The sequence below is a fragment of the Gavialis gangeticus genome, unplaced genomic scaffold (genome assembly GCF_001723915.1).
Source record: "Gavialis gangeticus isolate Ggan-Ray unplaced genomic scaffold, GavGan_comp1, whole genome shotgun sequence".
NCBI lineage: Eukaryota > Metazoa > Chordata > Crocodylia > Gavialidae > Gavialis > Gavialis gangeticus.
In genome coordinates, this window is record NW_017729011.1 from 25856948 (window position 1) to 25875310 (window position 18363).

Consider the following 18363-nt stretch of genomic DNA (forward strand, 5'->3'; position numbering starts at 1 on the left):
CGGGCTGCTCGGGGCACCGCAGCCATCTTTGATCATTGCCTCCTTCCCTGCTTCTCATCCCGGGGAGGGGAGGGGAGGGGAGGGGGGGGGGGCCATAAATCTGCAGCGAATTTTACAATTCATAATCCCGATGTAAAATGAAATGTAGATGAAAATGATCGTGTGTCACCGTCCGCAGAGTCCATTCCCCCTCTGGCTGCAATCAGGGAAGGAACAGAGCAGCTGCCTTGTTTGTGTGGCAGCTTCTTAAAGGAGCGATGGGAGCTTGCAGAAGCCAATTGCAGAGTGAGAGCAAGTGAGCAGCCTGGCCGGCAACTTTCTCTTTGACTCGGGCCACCTTCTCGTGGAGCCCTGCAATTAGCGCAGGATCTGCCATAGGACACAGCCCTGACCAGGCAGGAAATGGGCTGGAGCCTTTTGAGTTGCTCAGGGACCTGCATGTGTCTCTAGAAATGGTGCACAAATATGTGTGTACCCAGGCATACGTTCGTGTGTATTATGACAAAGATTTTTGCATCTTTATTCTGGAAGTGTTATGTTTTGCGCATGGAACATGCTAGCCATGTCCTTCTGTCTGCAGAAATCTGGCTTGCTTAGCAAACAAACAAAAAAAGGAAGATATAAAAGAAATGGAAGTTTTCTGAATAGTGGATTTCAGCAGTAGGGAATAGTGAAAGGAGGAGATGGGGTTAATACCACAAAGTTGTGTATATTTATAGTACTAAGGATTTACAGCTGTTGGATGGCCGAAGTACATCCCATTTTAAAAGGACGCTGTTTTTAGAAATCTAGTCATTGAGCTTGTGCCACACATTCAAGTGTGTTAGGGGCTTAACCTAGGTAAATGATGTTTCTGCTATGACACCAACACCTAATGCTTATATAGTGCTTTTATTCTTCAAAGCACTTCACAAACATTTACCATGTATGCGATTCAAAAACACTTTATTCCTGTAATACAGAACATGCAAAGGGGACCAGTAAACTTTGTTAGCATTGGCATGTCTGAATATACTGTTCGCTCTGGACGCATCTGATTTGAAGAGAAAACCTAACAAAAACTAAAACGCTCTGATGCTAAGGACTTGAGAGTATTAACGATTAGACTGTTTAAGGGTGAAGTTAAGCGGTGGCAAAAGTGGTGAAAGCTGCGTGCCAATATTTGCTTGTAGTGACAACAGCAAAGCCTTTATTCTTTTTTATGAAGTCATATTTTAAGCACCAGATCTTTTTTCTCAGCGATGTTGACAAACTAATTTCCCTATGCTATATGAAGAAGGCACACTAATAAATGCCTCCTGGTGTTTGGAGGGTTGTAGTAATTTTTGTGTTCTTTGACACCATTGATTTGGCATGGAGAAAATTAATAATTTCTTAGAAAGGAGGATTTGGCAAAGTATGGTATGTTCTTTCATGAGAAGCAAAAAAAAATTGCTTATGGCCTGAGTTAAAACAAAATGGTAGGCTAGCTTTTTAGTTACATCTGGAATTAAATTATAGTCCTTTTAATTGCAGATTGATGACAAAAAATGCATGTGGCTATGGAATAAGACATCAAACATGAAATCACAGCGAATCTTAGCTCAGGAGCCTAAAAGTGCATAGTTCTCAGTAAATTATGTTGCTTAATGTCCAAGGGTTTCCTTTCTATCAGGGCTCCACTTCAGTTTTTGCTGACAGCTAAGCACTAGGGTATTGACTGTGATGTGAATATTAAGATTGATTCTGCTTTATATTGCATTATATTACTATGGATAAGGGGATTAATTCCCCCCATACACGCACACTTCGCCTTGATTACTGTTCAGATCCCTTCTTCCCTTGTTCAGTTTGTATTTGTGTTCTTGCCTTTCTCTAAAGTTTTTGCCCAGACAGCTCCAGAGCTAACTAAGCAACCTGCCCCTGGTGTTTAGACATTTTGCAGCAGGCAGATTTCAATTAAGAAGGCAGGCGTAGGTCCTGCAATCGCTTATTTGCACAGGGCTTAGCTTCACTGTTTTGAAAGAAAAGTATAGTCAACCGCATGTCAGAGGTGAGTTGAGAAGGAAAAACAAGTCTTTTCAGAGACAAGGATTACTGGCAGAGGGGGTTTAGTGAGGCCTTTGCTGCTTCAGAAGCAAGAAGGAAACAGAGAAGGGAAGAGATTTTGCGATTTGAAATGTTTTGGGATATTTCAATGATAACTTGTAAGTTGAGATCCTGCTTTTGTGTCCCAACTAGTGGAGCCAAGTTTGCAAGTTATCTCTTTTGTAAAATAGCTAAGAACCAACAAAGAGTGAAGGCGTCTGTCTGGCCAAAGGCAAGATCCTGCCAGTCCCAGCAACACGGGAGGAATAGGATTAATGCACCGAGTGATTGATGGAGATGAATCCACCCCCTCTAAAACTGTTCCCATAGGGGGACATTCACTCAGGATCTCCTAGTTGAGATGAAATGGCTGTATAGACTTCAGTAAGTGTTACCAACGCAAAGCAAATGTGAAAGCAAAATCTAGCATATTTTCTCTCATCTGTATCCATGAGAAACAGTGCAAATAGTCATTGTTTTCCAGAGACTTCTGAACTTGTAGGGTGAACAGCTTGGGATGCAGTTAGAGGTTTTTTTCCCCTCCAGTTTGTCTTCACTGGATTTTACTCTAGATAATCTAGTTTAGTTGCAACTGGAATGTGCTTCTGTATTTAATTCTTCATTGTCTGAGGCAAAGTGTACCTTGGTGCTAGTAACAGGAATTACTATGATGACTTTATCAGTACCAGGTTTAAAAGAGAATCTTGCCCATGCATAAAGTGTAATATCAATCACTTTTCATGAAATAAGTAATGCAACCACAAGTTACTTTTTGTATTTACTTGCATTCATTTCCAGTACTCCACTGGTGTTCAGTGCAGCCAGGGAGGACTTCCTTATTTCAGTAGATGGAGAATGTTTGCTGGAGCCCCCATTTTCAGGTGAGGCAAACATAGCAGATCCCCTGCACATTTCCCTCCAGGATTAGTGGATGCATTACATTTATTAAAGATTTTCTCCTTTACTCAGGGATGAGGAACTGAAGAGGGTTTTTTTTTTTCAGTGAGGTATTTCTTGCGTTTAAAGGAATTCACCAGCTGTACAAAATCTAACCTGTAATTTATTTTGAAGTTTAAAAAACAGTGTTTGCTAAACTATCGTTTTTTCTTAAGTGTTGATATACCCAGATCGCCTTTCCTAGAGACAACCACCAGGTACCAGGGTTTTTCATAAAGATACTTTACGAACTGCCACTTATTTATTTAATTACAACAAAGAAAAATGAACCTCAAAGTTTTCCTGAAGTCATCTTAGTAAAATATGGAAATAAGAAAGATCACTCAGTCTAGCAACTCCCTTATATTAGATTTTTATCTGTGTCTCTTCCATTAACATTACTTTAAAATCTTTAGTAGTACTTTTAATGCTGAGTCGCATCTGTTGCATACCTTGGCATTAATCTGTCTTTTTATCTGCCTACCAGTAGATAACAAATACTTATGCACACATATGGTTTTTGTATGTCCATTATTTACTGTCAGAAAAACCCTTAGATTCACAGTCTGATTTCCCCTACACTCCAGTACGTTTCTGTACCTGAAGTACTATGTTTACTCATGCTGATGCAAATGAAAATATATTAATTCTTATGGTCTTAAATTGGTTAGGGAATTGCAGTTATTTCCCAGTGGAATGTTGTGTTTATTGAGTTCTGGACTGGACTGGTGGATAATCTGTAACATCATGTTTTCTTGACTTCATTTTTTTTTAAATTTGATGTTTTAAAAAAGATTCACCCCAAACAATGACAGCTGCCAACCAAACCCTAATTTACTGTCACCACAAACCCTAAATAGCATTCATTTACTAGTAATGCCTAATGGCATACATGATGGTTTGCCAGATTTGTGGCCTTTGTGAGGCATATAAGCAGGACTGACTTGGGAAGATCATAAAACTTAATGAACTTCTCGACTGCAGGAGGTGTCCGCAGGGGAAGAGAAAGGCCTGCTTGGCTGGTTGGGCTGGTTGAACTATTTTTTATGTCTAAAGAGAGAGGAAGAAAATGATCATTAAAGATCTTCTGCCCTCGTGCAGAGTTTTATTTCATAGAGTGAAAAAATTTAGATGTGAAAAACAGATGAAGAGTGAAGTTAACCATGAGATTAATTTCTTGCTGTTCGCCATGTAAGCTAGAAGCCTTTTTTTTTTTTTTATTGCTACAACTAAAACCAGCCATAGAATGCCACTCTAATGATTAAAGAGCTAGAACATGTCCTCACTCTCAGCATAACTCCCTAGTGAGGTATGTGTCCCAACTCTGAGGTGTTTATGAGCACCCCTGGTCAGTATGTTGTGAAATCCTTAAACTGCCCATTAGGTAACCAGTATTCGAAAGACCTACAGTCCCTCCCTCCCTCCACCTATCCCGTTGCTTGCAGTAAGAATATGAAAATATGAATCCCTTTCTCATTTGGAGTAGGTTATTTTTAACCTGGGTTACCAGGTTGTTTCCTTACGTTATATTAATTTCAACTTTTCAGTGTTTGCAAACTGTCATGTCACATCAACAATTTGGAATACAATGAAACAGTCTTTAACTGAACTTGGAAGGATAAATAATGTGAAACAGTGAAATGACATAATTTTAATTTATATATTGTAGGTATTTTTAACTATGAATTCTGATGCTGTTTTTATTAAATTGAGCTATTTTTAAGTATATATTAATATTCAATACTGATGTTCTTGTAAAGATGCTTTTCTAATTTTTAATGTACCTGGACTAGAACAGAAAATAGACAGTGTGTATTAAAAAATCTCCATCTTTATTTAGGATTGCTCACTTTTTGTTTTAATTTTTATGTGGTTTTAACATTTAGATTTTTAAAATAATAATAAACTAAAATTTTGAATGATATATTTAAAAATTGACATTAAACATACTCCAAGTGATTAGAATGTTAAGCGAGTTTCACCACCCTAATGGTAATGACATCACTTTTCCTCATAAACGTTTTACTAGTAAAAATTAAATTGAATGAAGTATATGATTGTCAGTTTGTCATCTGTTTCAAGCATGCATTTAGAGAGAGAAAATACTATCTCCATGGTGGTGCTTTAAAAGTGAGATTTTTTTCTGTTTTTTTGGCTAAGAAAATAGGGCAGTTCTTGTGGTTGTTTTCAGCCACAAAAAGAAAAAATGCATTACATTATGTCTTAGAAGACCTGTTACTACATACTACCTTTATGCCAAGCCATTTTAGTGCTCCTTGATATATTTAAATAACAAGCTGCAACTTGATTACAGGGTTCTCTGTTTCCAGTCCATTTTTTTGCCCTGCATATAACATAAAATTAGACTTGGTTGTCAATACTAACCAAGTAGGAGCAGGTAATTCTTTTATTTTCTGCCTCATTTTTAGTGGGCTTAATTTTATTCTTGAATTTGAAACAGGCTTGCTTACTTCTAAATATTTTTAGATGATTGTGAGGTACCACCTGGTTTATATCATGATGTTTATTGTAACAAATCATTTTTGCCAATTCAAGAATAAATTAATATAATGGTAGGTAATGATGCAAGCTAGACCATCCTTTATTTTACAGATTTAATAGATTTGTTTGCTCAATTCCTTCAGCTTTCAATGAAAGAAACAAACTTCCATGATATGGATATTATACTATATTCAATTTAAATATTGATTTGTGTGAAACATTATTGTAATGATATTTGCAGTCAAGCTTAGACAAATATATTCCAAATTAAACGGATTCTAAATATAATAAAAATTAAATATCTGTGCAATGTATGTTAATAGTAACATAGGAAAGTGAAATAGTTTCATTTGTATGTATTTTTATATCGTTAGAGTATTTTACAGTTCTGAGTCATATATGTGATGGTTGGCTGACTATGTTTAAGAATTAATACTACTTTTGCATACTAGCAAGTCAAAATAAATAGGGATTCGGAGGGAAGTTTTCCTCTTCTTGTATAATTGATGGAATTAGATGTAGTTGTTTGTATTCTATGAATTGACACCATGAGAAGAATGCTTTGTTTGTTTTCTCAGCAGTCATGTTTAATGCTATTCGCTTATCAAGGTGATCAGCATGGTTCAGATAACACATGCCTGACACAGCCTGCCTTTTTTCACCATCATGTTGACCTTTTGTCACATTTGCTTTTCTCTGGTAGGCAGTTCGTGTCTTTAAGTATGAATGGAGTAAATAATTCACATCAATATTTAATATAAATTATTAAAGTTTCTGTCAGCTCTTATAGTCCCTGCTTTTATAAAGTTAGAGTACTTCATCAACCAAACTGATGAATTAGGCTTTTCCGCCAGACTGTAGAGCTGTTCTGCAGTGTTATCTTTACAGCATGAGTAAACAAACAGGGGAGTTGCATGTGAGGGGAAATAAAGCTGGATGCTTGAGTATTTTTTTTTTCAACAGCAAGAATGCACATTTTAGAAAGGTGGAAAATGCTACATAAATATCTGTAGTAATTTAATTTATTTTCCCAGAACTTTATTCTTATTATTTGTATACCATAAGTAGAAACATCAAACACCAGCTAACCTGACATTTTCTTCCTCTTCTTGTCATTAGCCTTACATATGAGCTTATACTCTCTCCGTAGGTTTAGAGGTTTAGATTATGCTTACTAGCCTGCTTTTTTTTCTTCCTTTTGTAGCTTAGTTTTGAAAGACTCTTCTGTAGATAATTGAAATGATTACATTTTTTATCTCTTCAGTCCTCAGTTATTAATTATGGCATATATTTTGCAAACGAAATGACCTACGATTGAAAACAGACAATGAATTTTTGTTTGAAGAAAAAAAGGATCATTGGCTGACGGAGCATCTATTGCAATGTTTATTTATTGCATGCAGAAGGAGTTTGATAAAAAGAACCTATGTTGCACACGGTCATATGCACAGACTCATTATGTATTTATTTTTCTTTTATCTCGTTTGTTTTTTTTTTAAATTTAATTCCTTTGTTTAAGAGAAATCCAACTTCAGTTTGTTCAGTCATTAAATTGTTCTAGCAATGCTGTCTAAGAATTATTGAACAATGTGGGTTCTACAGTACAACAAATCAATCATTTTGGGAGGTGTTCTCTATTATATGTTTACAGGTCAAAACCTTTTGTATATTTATATCATGCATCAACTTTTAAAGCTAATCTGTGAGTCTGCATTGTCCAGCAGGTGGCTTTTTCATGTATGATTTAATTTTTAATAATTTATTACAGGTAAAAAATAACATTTCCTTGCATTAAAAAAGGCTGGAAAGCATAACCATTGGGCAGTATACGTTTACATTTATGACAGAGCCAATGAAAGCATCTAGATATATTCAGCTACATAATCTAAATTAAGATTCTAAACAGGCATTACAGATGCTGGTAACTTTGGCAATTATCATTTTGTTTGGTGAACAGTAGTAAAACAGTGTGCGGTAAAAGTGTTTAGAGAGAGAGGATAAATAAATTGAACAGTTTTGCAATGCAAAGTGGTTTGTGGTGTTTTTGAGGATTTCTTGGCTCTTGCTTAACTGCTATTGTGAAGCCTGGAGCAGATTTTCCCATTGCTAATGCCCTAGAAGTATTAATTCACTTTGATATGCTAATTAGAGGGCATTATGCAAGAAATGAGATTAAGTGGCAGCATGAAGCCATTTGCCTGTCAGTAAATTGAGAGCTTTAGCATCAGGAGGAGCTTTGTTTTTTCTGAGTTTCTCTTGGTTTTGCATATAAATAAAATTGATTGAAAGGTCTAGAGAAGCTTCTAGAACATTGGTGGTTCTTTTTCTCCTTCTATGATTATTTAAACTTCATGTTAAAGGCTTTCTCTGAATATTAATTGATCTAATGGGAGATACTGAACATGAAGTATTTCATTGTGTTCTCAGTTACTGTACCTTAACAAAAGGAAAGTATTCGAATTCTTTGTGTCGTCTGATTTCTGTGGCATTTTTTTTAGATACACCTCGCAGCTTTGTATTGTAAACTCCTATCAGTCCTAAATGTTCCTGGGCTGAGCAGTAAGCATGTGTGGCGATGTGTTTGCCAGTTTTACTTTTTGAGATTTGCGTGAGGGCCTGTGCTACCAAAGTCAATGGTAGGTGTGGATACTTGGGAAATCAAGCCTGGAGCTTTTATCATCCCCTCGCAGTTCCAGGGTTCCCCATAATTTCTTATGTAAATCGGAGTGAGATTTTTGGTTCGTTTAGGAAGGGAGGAGTTGTAACATTGGCCATAGATTTTATTGAACTGCCAGAAACCATGTTAAAGTAACCTTAAGGGATTGACTTGAAGCCATCAGAGCAACGAAATTCTGAGTTAATGCTTAAACTCTGCCCTTTTCTCAACCCATTGAACCTATTTATTAGAGCATATATGATATGTAAGATCACTGTGCTGAGATCCCTGCAGTATTAAGGCACTGTAGGATGAGGCAAAGATAAGAGTTTCTGATTTAGCTCTAAATTTCCTGGCTTTTGTGGTTTTGATTCAGCCTCTAGTGTCACTTTAATACAGTCGTGTGGTTCAATTTCTTCTTTACATAGTAATATGCAAAAATATCAGAGAAGTAATACAGGGAAAAGGAAAAAATATTTAAAAATGTAAAGCAAAAAAAACAAACAACCCCCCCAAAACAAAAAAAGACCCTCCAGCCTGCTCTCTCTCATTGGTTGTAGGATGTGAGATTTTCTATATGCTTACTGGACACCCCTCCTCTACAGATTATTACCTCTAAGCCCATCAGGGGTTAGTCTCAGAATGATGGTGATTGTGATGAGCCTCTTTAGTCAACCACCCCCTCCCCTAAAAGAAAATAAAAATCGGAAGATCTTGACATGGTGGCAGGTCACACCATGTGCAAGCGAGACCACTGATTCTGGCAGCTGAATTCTAACACTGCAGGGGAATCCTTAACATGAAAAACATAAGACACAATAAGCCACAGTGACTTCCTGAGAGCTATGGGGATTATCAAATCAAGGCAGCCGGCATGCATGCGCAGTGTGGGGTCTGCGACCAAGGCTAACTTCCATGAATGTAAACGGAAGTTACAAGCCTGCCGCAGAGGTAAGGACATACCCGGCTCTCCAGTTTTGGTTGGAAGTTGTTCCCATTTCACTACATTGACTGCCTTCATTAATGAAATGCTTGGTTATTGTTACTTCCCATGATACTCTGAACTACTGAAACCCAAGCATCTGTGCTAGGAATTCTTAACCTTAAAACTTTAGTTACAACGTGCAACCGTTCTGGCAGGAGATAGGAGCAAAATAGTATCTGAAGCTACAAAACCAAGTATCAGCAGCAGCTACAGATTATCCAGGGAAGGGGCTAACAATGGGAAACTTGCAGACCAACTTGACTGTCACTACTTGTGTAGGACCATGCATACAAATCTGGCATGTGGAACACACAGGACTGGGAGCGGGGAGCTCCTGGGTGGAAATCATGGCCCTGCTCCCCGTGAAAACTTTCACTGGTTTCAGTGGGAACGAGACCAGGCCCTGACATGGACAAGTCGCTTGTCGTCTGGGCAAAATCCTAGCCTGCTGACGTTAATGAGAGTTTTGGTATTGATTCCAGTAGGTCTGGGATGTCGCATCTGTGCCTCAGTTTTCCTGTCTTAACAATTGGGTTGTTATCATTCAACCACCTTGGACTGTTGCAAGGCTTAATTAACTGCTTATACTACACATTGAAGTTGCAAAGTGTTGCACAAGCATTAAGTATAATAAAAAATGATATAAATATTGTCTGTAAAGATATATAGGTAATGACCCATCAAAACAGTTTCTAGTGGACATCATTTGGGCAAACTATAAATCAAGTGATGTCCCACCTGTTGAAGAGTAACCAAGTTAAGCTTTTCTTGGGTGTTCTGCTTTTCTGTGTGTTAATTGGGGGTGACAGTATTTTTAATACATGGGTAAACCTATCAGGCCTGTAGCACAATTAAAATAGAGTCTTGATTTTATTTCATTTAGTGAAAAAGAAACCTCTTGCTCACAACTGACAAAGATTGATGTGTTACTTTGAAGATGATTGTTCACAGATACCATTACACAATTGGCAGGGTATTTAAAGCACTGATTACAAATGTTTGTTGATTAAAGGAGGAAGTGTGCTTTTAGTGAATATCTGTAATTGCACTAAGTAATGCTGAAATATTTGTTTATTTTCTTTTATGTTAGGTCCTGGTGGCCTGATTAACTGTCACTAGTAAGAACAAGTTACAGTAGATTGTGCAATGATTCTTATTTGACTTCAAGGATATATTTATTACCATTTTTGAACAAATTATACTAACATGAAAAGTTGTGGAAATGATTGTGCACTAGATAAGGTGATACATTACAGGAGTGGTTGGGTTTATGGAGCTTTATGCCGAGGTTCTCTCAAAAATTATAGCACAGTCCTGTCACTATAAAACCCAGTGATACAATTGGTAATAACATGCAGTGGAGGTATTTTTAGGTTTTCACTTGTTATTCAAATGGAGTGGGAACGATCAGTTTTTCTACCTCATATTTCTTTCCTGTGTTGAATTTTTTTTTTTTAAGCAAAGCAAGAACTCTCTTAGGGTCTTTAGTCATAGTACTGACCACAGGATTGGGTCCTTTGGCTGAAACCCTTGTCCCTAAGACATCAGTGAGCACTTTTACCAAGAGCTTGGTGTTGGCAGGGTACAGGCGGTTAAGTGAGATTTGCCCAGTGCTGAGACCCCAAACAAGCCCTTTGGCCATTAGAGGCCATTAGAGCTGGTGCACAGGCCTTGCTTTGGTCCACTGCACAGGGGGGAATTTCACCCTCCGTGAGCAGCGGGGAATTTTTGTGAATTATTTCTTACTTCCTCTCCACTTGTTAGAGCTGTGACGTGATATCAATATGATGCTTGGGAACGTATTGACTTGTTGGTTCTTGACCTTTTGACTGTGACCAAGTATAGAAATTGAATGTCTGAAAATTAAATGATAGACTCTACATACATAAATTGTTGGATGTCAGTGTAGTACATGAACTAATTTTGGTTTACCTAAATTTATGGCATTTTGTGTTCAATAAAGGAAATATTTCTTCCTTTCAATATACTGAGAGTCTAATAATATTGTAGTTGCTAGCACTAAACAAATCAATTTCCTTTTACTGACTGATTATCATAACATCTGCTGTTTAATCACCGGGATTGTTATGTAACTTCCAAATCTCTAATATTTCGGAAAGAAATGGGGCATTCGTGTCTTGCAGCTGTAACGCTGCCATGCCCCTGTTGTTGCACTGGCAAGTTCTTGTCAACAGAGAGAGAAAAGTCTAGCAGTGCAGGGATGTTGGTTGCAGCCTTGTTGGTCTAAGGATACAGGCAGGCTAGGTTTTTTGGGTAACTATGCAATGTTTTATTGGACCAAGGTTCTTTGGGTAAAGGCGCAAGATCTTTTATTATTTCTAAATAATTGGGGGAAATGTTCTTTGCAAGCTTCTGGGCACAAAAAAGGATGTCGGGTGTCTGTGCCCGAAAGCTTGCAAAGAGCCATTTTTCCAAGTCTTTAGTCGGTCTAATGAAAGATCTCGTGTTTACCCAAAGAGCCTTGTCTGCGAGCAGTACAGTGACATTTCTTGGACGGTGGGAAGTGGCTAAGCACAGCCCCCAGTTGAAAAGAAACAGCCCAAAGCTTCTCGCATAGCCCTTGCCCTTCCTTGCCTCCAAGCAGGCTTGCTTGCAAGCATGCCGGACCGGAGCTGGAGAGATGCCGGGTCCCGAAGGGGCTGCACGGACCCGCGGCGCCGCCGCGTTGCGGTGCGGGGACCCCCGGTCCGCGCCTGCGAGCGCCGCTCCTAATTGTTTTCCACCCATCAGTTATGCAAATGAGCTTTTATGGCAACTGGCATAACAATTAGCATCCTCCAGCAATATTTTAGCAGGTTAATTGCAAAATTTCGAAATGGTACATCTGACTTGTTAATTAGGCATGACAGAGGTGCGGGGAGAGCTATCCCGGGGCTGCGCGGCGTGCAAGGAGCCAGGATGGATGGAGGAGGAGGCAAGCAGGCAGGGAGCCGCGCCCGGCCCGGCCCGGCCCGGCCCGGCCCCGCGGAGCTGTGCGGAGCTCGGCCGGCTGCGGGGAGCCGCACAAAGAGCAGCCTCTTCCTTTCTTCCTTCCTGCACACGCGAGACCCTGCTAATATTTCCCATTTTCTTGTGACATGTGGATATGGAGTAAGTGCCATTTATGATGTTGTCATCAATAATTTTGTCACAGAGAATAAAAGCCTTTAAACTCATCCACCCACTGGAACGTTTTATCATATTTATTTTAAGAGAGATGAAATTAGCAGAACAATTGAGCTCTTTGTATGTGGGAGATGCAAATGTAAGGGAATATTTACCTTTAATGAAGGGCAACATAAATATCTGGGTATCAATAAATTACCGCAGGGGTAGAGTATTCCACAGGCACCTAATAAATACTTTTTGTTTTTTCGAGATCCTTGAACTGTACTCTTTTTAGCACGGGTTAATTTACAATTGGGAGTGAAATTAAATATCTGTTAACTTTTTTTTTTTTCTATGGCAATGGAAAATATTGTATTTTGAACAGGAGGGAAACACCTTTCCAAATCATTCCACCTACTGATGAAATGCTCACTTATCATATTCAACAGTTTAAGGAAGAATTTGCTCTGGTAATGCTTCAGTGGCTAATATTGGGAACGGAGTAACCATTTTAATGAGGGTCATGGGGCAGGATTTCAGTAGGGAATGGGTCAGGTGTGCTATGGCTTTTGTCTTGTCACAACGCCTGTCTCCATAACATCACAAAGAAGTTCCACAGCAGCCATCATCTCACTTCAGACAATAAGAAACTCCCCGATAAGTGTGAGCAGAGAAAGCCAGGGCAAGGTAGCATTGCATGTTCTTATGTTGTAGCAAGCTGGGTCAGTAAATATGTCCTACAATGTAAATGTACATCACATTTTAACTGTCCTAATATTGATCATCCTATAGAGGAATTATATTGAAGTCTACTAGTTATTAGTGTAAAGAGGGTCAGAGGCAGAGATTGGTACAAAGCAAGTGCTCTCATGGTAATGATGCTGCTATTTATAGATCCCCATTTCATTAGTTGCAGAGTTTCAGGGAAGAGATTTTCTCTAGGGGAAATGGATACTTGAAGTTCATTTTCTTCCTGATGCACATTAAGGCAGAAACACGAACAACCTTCAGGATAGGACATATGATTACAACGTTTTTTGACTATTTTTTCTAAATATATTTGCAATAGTACACAGCACTGGCTTAAAAAGTGCCAGCTGGTATTACTGTTGAGCTTCATTTTCTACATAGCCTTTCGATTTGGTCTTTTTTCCCCCCTTAGAATAAATGTTTTTTTTTCCTAAAGGAATTTTATGAAAATTTGGTATTGTGCCAGCAAGCTGACTAGTGTTACTTATGTTTTTCTTTTTTTAAAGAAAATACTTAGCTCAGCTGACTGATCATAAAAACTGTGGCTGACTACAATCTCTGCATTTACAGTACACATAAGGTACAATCTCAGTTACTCGAAACAGAGTCATAGTTCCCATTAATTTGCTAATTATGACAAAAATTTCTTTGACTCTGGAACGTAGAGGATCCAAACTTACCCAGTGCCCCCATAACCTTCAGATCATCGAAGCGGCACTATAATTTGTGTGTGCCTGTATTTCTAGTGCTTTCTTTCTTGCAATTCTTGACATCTTGAGTTATTTTTTTTTCCTTTAAGAGAATATTTACTTAGTTAGTATTCACTTAATTAGAACTGACTGTTTAATGTTTTCTGGGAGGGTATTTATGGTATTTTCTTTGCCATATTTGCATTCCAGAAATTAAGTCCCCATGCCATTATTCGGCAAGCCTTTCATACATTAGAATGATGAATTGAAAGCAGAAATGGGAAAAAGACTGCAATGCAATGAAAATTTAATCAGCGTCTTCTGCTGCTTTAATAAGGCAAATAATTCTTATTGGCCGCTGCGTTAAGGTTTCTAATATTTAATTCATAACAAACCTTGCATTATTCTGCAGCAGCATCGACAGCTCCACTTTGCTGCCTGCCAACAGGCAACCATAAAAACTTAAAAGCAGATGTAAATGTCTAAAACAAGGAGAATGATTAGATCTAAAGCGGTCAGAAAAAATCAACAATATTGCCAGAGAGTTTGATAAATCTTTACACACACTTTAGTAATGCACACATGTTATTAATTAACCTCATTAAATGTGTTGGATTGAGGGATTTGAGGTAACTTTTATAAAATGTGCAATTTTATATTCTCTGCAAACCCCAAAAGAAAACTAAGACGGATGCAACAGTGTAAGGAAGCCTTTTGCTAATCAAACTTGAGCTGTTATTCGTATTACAGTACCCAGTTCATTTTCATGTTTAGAAAATCTAATATATTGCATTGTTAAAATTGTAGTCAGTTGTTCCATATGTATGCCTGATGCCAGGATTAACCAAAGGAGAACAGCTCATTCTGGTAGTCTGACTCCTTGCAATCTCTCTTTAATACTAACTTGAATTTTTTTTTAATGTTGCAATAGGGAAAATGTCCATTAGTTCATAAATCTTACCCACGGGCATTTTTGATATCTGGGAATATTGTTCTGAGTTGCCCTTAAATGCAATTGCAGAATTTTGCACACCGAGATATACATTTCAGGCCTAAAAAAATTAGCCAAGATGCTGCTAAGATGCAATGTAAACTTGCTGTATAATTCCAGAGGATGTGGCAGAGTGTTTTTGTAGTGTGAGGCAACAGAAAATGGCAACCTGCCAATGCTAGGTGCAAGCTCTTGTTACATAGAAGGGTTGCGCCTGCTCTCATTTCTTCTTGAAATGGCTTAATTGGTGTCAGCACCCCAGGGATAAAGGCCTCTAACACTGAAATCCACACGATTCACCCTGTCTCTGCTCAGTGTAGGGAAACTGGTAACAACTGGTGGTGAATGAGGAGTGAACGGTGCTGTAACAATACTCGATGATGTTTGGGATGACAGAAATTAATACGCACTTGCTTGAAGAAAGCAATGATTAATGGCAGTGAGCAAGGGAATGCTGTCCCTCCTTTAACTCCACTTTGATGGGGATTGAAAAGCAAAAGGCTGTTTTCATTCTCTCTCCAAAGCAGAGGTCACCCAGAGTACATTACAGCAATTTTTCCCCTCTGTTTTTTATTTCATAAATATTATGATAAGCATAGATTAGATAGATTTTTTTCACCGAGGCTTAAAAGGCTATTTTGTGTCTGTTTGCTGTTTGTGCTTAACAAAGAAATCTAGTGTGCTTCTCTTTACATATTAGGTCAATTTCCTTCACATCAGAATAATTAGTATAATTAAGATTTTTTTTTTTAACCACCACCATGTTAGCACTTCTCAGTGCTTTACATGTGGAATTTCAAGGCCTTCATTTTCAGAGACCTGACAGGTCAGAATGAGCAAAGAAAAACTGCTAAGAAGGGAGAAAAAAAGGTTAAAAACCTAAGGTTCCTCACTGAATTTTTGACATAAATATATTTTGCAAGATCCTCGCACTTGTCAACGGCTTTCTCTGATATTTGATAAAGAATCTTTATTCTACAAGAAGACTGAAATAACAACTGTGCTTTGGATAATGAATTCTTCATCTAAGAAGAACTTTAAAACAAAGTACAATGTTGGCATTTTTTTTCTTTGAGTGAGAAGGCTGATACATCTTTGGGATCCGACAGGAAGACATAAATTAATAGAGTTCTGGAGATCAGTTTCTCATTAATAATCCATTTTGTCATGGTTCCTGGCATTGTCAGCCTAGTAGCTGGTTCATATTTTGCTAAGGGATAAAAGCACATGATGTCTAAGGCACAACACATGGAGAAAAGTTTATCATTGTTTGGAGAAACTATCAATGAAAGAATAAACTTGTTTTGCAAGAAAATAAGTAGAATTGTTGAGACGTTTATGCATTTTTAATTCTAAACATAAGCTTTTTATATATGAATTAGGAAAGGTAGTTCTCCATCAGAATTGGGGTGGTGGTATGTAGTCACAGCTTGGCATAGCTGCTGTTCTTCCTAGATATTTGTGTTTTTGTTGAGGAATAATGTTGGGTCTCAGACCTTTTCACACTGTATTTTTAGATTTCGTGGCAAACTGTGCCCAATTTAAACATAGCATTGAAAAATTATGGGTTTTCCTTTGGGCAGGTAATTGTGCAACCTGGCCAGTTTCAATGTAGCTTAGATATATTTGACAGACCCAGGTAGATTTTTTTTTTCCAGAGCTTGCAAAGTGAAACATTCTGTGTTGTCATCATGGTGACGACATAAGCTGGAATCTTGCACCTTTAAAAGTTGGAATCTAGTGTCTTCTACATGCTAAGACTCTGGCAGCCTGACAAACAATGCAGACACTTTTAAAAGGTGTTGAACTTGCTTTGTCCTCCCAACTAGAGAAGGATTTTGAGAAAGTGTAAATCCTTCTCTAGGATTTACACAAAGTGACCTAATGTAGCTCTCAGTGAAATCATGTGGTATCTGTTTTTGGAGCATATCTCTGGAAACTTGTCAAGCCCTCAAAGGGTAGGAAAAAAGAGAGCTAGCCCTAAAACAACCTGTGAGATCCAAAACGCTTATAATTTAAACAAAGGCAGGGGACTTGCTAAGAAAACAGTAGAAGGAATCGTGACTTATGGGGAAAGAGTAAAAGGGAGCAAAGGGCTGGTTAAGTATGTAGAAGAAAGAAGGAAAAAAGGAAGTGTCATGTGTCAGTAGTACAGCGTTGACCACCCATGGATGGTGCTGGCATGTACGGACATTCTTCTAGCAGAACGTGATGCAATCAACTCATCTCACCATGCAGCAAGACTCATGGTGGTTGCAGTGCCATGGCCCTTCGCTTAGAAACACAAGACATAAATGTGTCTCCTTTGGGCCCCACTACTTGGATGTGAGGGACCCCGCTGATATAATCCTTGCAGCATCTTGCACTGTGGCTTGCCAGAATCCTAAGTGATCTACACATAAACATACCACTTCTTGATGCCCCCTTAACCTTCATTAACCTCGATAGTCACTCTCAGTAGAGGAACAAAAAGGTTACATCCATTGTTGTGTCTTTCTCAGACTACTTGGGTAGGTGGTTGAAAGATGTAATCTGTCCTTCTTGAGTGTGAGATGGAAGAGCTGGCAGAATTTGGCACTGAGGTTGGCTAGGAGCATGGTGTTTACTTCATCAACAGGAATATGTAACCATTTACTGCTTGTCTGGAAATCGAGGAGGTTTGAATTATGAAGATTTAGAACACGCTTCTTTATACAGAGTTGCAAAGGACATTTGTCTCAGCACATTGTAGTGAAATTTTAAAGAGCAGGTTTTGACAGGAGACATTTTGCTGACACAGAATATTTTGTTCACTTCTGACTCTCAAATAAGTGCTACTTCTGTCATAATGATTGATTTATATTCGTTTTAGACCATACACTTCACATCCTGTTTTTTAGTGCTTATGGCTACACTGCTATGGAATAGCATAGTTTAAAAATTGTTATGAGCATGATATCAAGTTTCACATTTAACTAATAAAATAAAAAATGTTTATAACTGGCTGCAGATATTTTGTACCCTGACATGCATGGGAAAAAGCCCTGCTCTAAGTGATCTCCTAACACAATATTACAGTAAAGACAAAGAAGTCTAAGATCAAAATTTGTGTTAAAGTAAGACTGAAAATTGAATTTAAGTTGAATGTAAAGTCATTATGGATGAGAATTCCTTCTGAAGCCCAGTGCCCTGCAAAACATCACTCCTGTGGTTCTCACTAAAGGTCCAACTCTATAAGGGGTTGAATCAATAGGGCCCAGGATGGCCAACTCCTCCCAGGAGGCACTTGGCTCTTCAGGTTTGGGTGTTCTCAGCTTGAGTCCTCAGCAGGGGACCTGGTGACCGTCTATAAACTCACTAGGGGGGACCAGAAGGGTTTGGGGGAGATGCTGTTTCCCCTAGCGCCCGCTGGCATAACAAGGAGTAACGGGTACAAGTTGATGGAGAGGAGGTATAGATTGGACATCCGCAAAAACTAGTTCACAGTTAGGGCGGCTAGGAGCTGGAACCAACTTCCAAGGGAAGTGGTGCTGGCCCCTACCCTGGGGGTCTTTAAGAAGAGGCTGGATGCCTACCTGGCTGGACTCATTTGAGTCCCGTTTTTGTTTTGGGGTTTTGTTGTTCTCCCGCCCTGGCGGGGGGTCGGGCTAGAAGATCTACTAGGTCCCTTCCGACCCTAAATCTATGAATATATGAATCT

The 18363-nt window shown here is 38.5% G+C and overlaps 1 protein-coding gene and 1 long non-coding RNA gene across 4 annotated transcripts in view; one reads left to right on the plus strand and one right to left on the minus strand.

Moving 5' to 3' along the window:
* The window catches only part of LOC109293099, a 9954-nt gene extending 1318 nt beyond the window's left edge, over positions 1 to 8636 (minus strand). The window contains exon 1 of the long non-coding RNA XR_002096242.1: positions 117 to 8636. This is a non-coding gene — a long non-coding RNA (uncharacterized LOC109293099). The remainder of the gene's footprint in view (positions 1 to 116) is intronic.
* PBX3 (PBX homeobox 3) overlaps positions 1 to 18363 on the plus strand; it is a 128339-nt gene that overhangs the window by 2777 nt on the left and 107199 nt on the right. The gene's annotated exons all lie outside the window — the stretch shown is intronic.